Source organism: Parambassis ranga, chromosome 17 (assembly GCF_900634625.1).
Source record: "Parambassis ranga chromosome 17, fParRan2.1, whole genome shotgun sequence".
In the NCBI taxonomy this organism is placed as follows: domain Eukaryota; kingdom Metazoa; phylum Chordata; class Actinopteri; family Ambassidae; genus Parambassis; species Parambassis ranga.
The window spans coordinates 18,968,438-18,970,168 of NC_041037.1; the positions used below are offsets into that span (position 1 = coordinate 18,968,438).

A 1,731-nucleotide genomic window follows, 5' to 3' on the forward strand; every position below is an offset into this window, starting at 1 on the left:
AGAGTGAGCGCACTTACCATACTGTAACTCACACACTGTATTTGTGTGTGTGTGTCTGTTGTATATCTGATCACATGTTGACTTGGATGAAGGCAGGAGATTGAGAATCTGCTGAAGGAGCAGGAGGAGCTCCGTGAAAAGCTCAGCGCGTGTAAGAGGCGCAAAGAGATGAAGACTGAGGACATCCAGCGTCTTCAGAAGCTGCTCCAGCATAACCATGCTTTGGATGAAGAGCTAGAGAGAGAGAGGCAAAAACAAAAGGACTTGCAGAGAAAGGTCTGACTGTATATCGTGTATGTATTTCATCATTTCATGTTGATTCATATTTTTTACTTTTGACTTTAATGCGGGCAGATTTCAAACCTGGAGTCCGAGATGATGGAAGCGAGAAGAGGAGCTGTCAGTCTCTGTGTTAGGTCAGAGGTACAGAGCACTCAGAAATCTGTGGAAGGAGAGCTGCACAGAGTGAGTCATCAAACTCATTGCTACAGCATAAACAAACAAAACAAAGCCATTCTGTTGTTTACTTTATGTTCATCTCTGTCCAGGCCACCACTAAACTCAATGAGCAGTTAGCAAAAAACAGCCATCTGAAGGAGAAGCTGCAGAGTCTTCTTAATGAGCGTCACCATTTCCAGCAGCAACACAACAAGCTGAACAAGGTTACAACTCTTATCATATCATCACCATGGGCACATTGTTGATTTCTCCTTCAACACTTTATTAGCAGATATATTTGTATCGCAGGAACTGCAGGAACTCCACAAGAAGAACGCAGAAGTTACCAACCAGATCAGCGCTGCTAACGAAGAAAGGTGAGCTCCTGAGACAGCCAGTTGTGTTAAATGGAAGGAAACCTCTGAGATGTTGCAGCTCATATCTGGAACTGGTATACATAAGGGTGGAGGCTCAGTCCAAGCTGACCGTGCTGAGGGAGACAGCGGAGAAGGAACACGCTCACTTTAACGCTGAGATGAAGGAACTGGAGCGGGTTATTGCACAGCAGAGCAGCCTGAAGAACTTCATGAGCGTCAAGGGCAGCGAGAGGAGCGACCACAAAATGGGAACCAGGCAATGTAAGAGGCAGGCGGCCCGCATGATGTTGTAGCTAATGTGTCTAAAGTTTTAGCAGTGCTAACAGTTCCAATAATTGTATCATTCATTTTTCATCAATGCAAAAAGCCACAGCGGAAAAGGACAAAAGTACAAACAACATGTGTTTCTCAGTAGAATTCATGTAGCAGGCAATAATGTTGCACATACAATACAGTTACACATTTGTGTGTCCTTGTGTCATTGTGAATACAGGCACTAAGACTAAAGAGAATAATGAATGATAAACATGAATGATAAACATAACATTGTGATGCTAATGCTAACCCTGCTGATGAAGATGAGACTGGCGCCTCACTGATGTGAATCTGATGTGTTTTGTGTTTCTCAGTGTCAGAGCTGAAGGAGCAGAGGAGGGGGGACTCACAGGACGTGTCTCTGGACGTTCTGGAGGACATGTTTAGGAAACTTCAGACTGTGACAGGAGAGGACAACCTGGACCTGCTGGTGACCAGGTTCATCCAGGGTGAGTCTCATATTCTGCACACAGTTTATGTCAGGATTATAATCCTCTTGCATTTGTACATGAGTACATTCAGACCCCGTTCAGTCTTGTGTAATCAATCAGAACAGCACAAAAATCCAGTTAAAGCTGGATTAGATAGATCCACCTCACAG

The 1,731-nt window shown here is 44.3% G+C and overlaps 1 long non-coding RNA gene across 1 annotated transcript; it reads left to right on the forward strand.

Annotated features, from left to right (window-relative positions):
* The first annotated feature begins 752 nt into the window (after positions 1–752).
* Positions 753–1,494, forward strand: LOC114450243 (uncharacterized). Its single transcript, XR_003672056.1, has 3 exons — positions 753–815; positions 901–1,076; positions 1,445–1,494. It is a non-coding gene; the product is annotated as an uncharacterized LOC114450243 (long non-coding RNA).
* Positions 1,495–1,731: the final 237 nt, after the last annotated feature.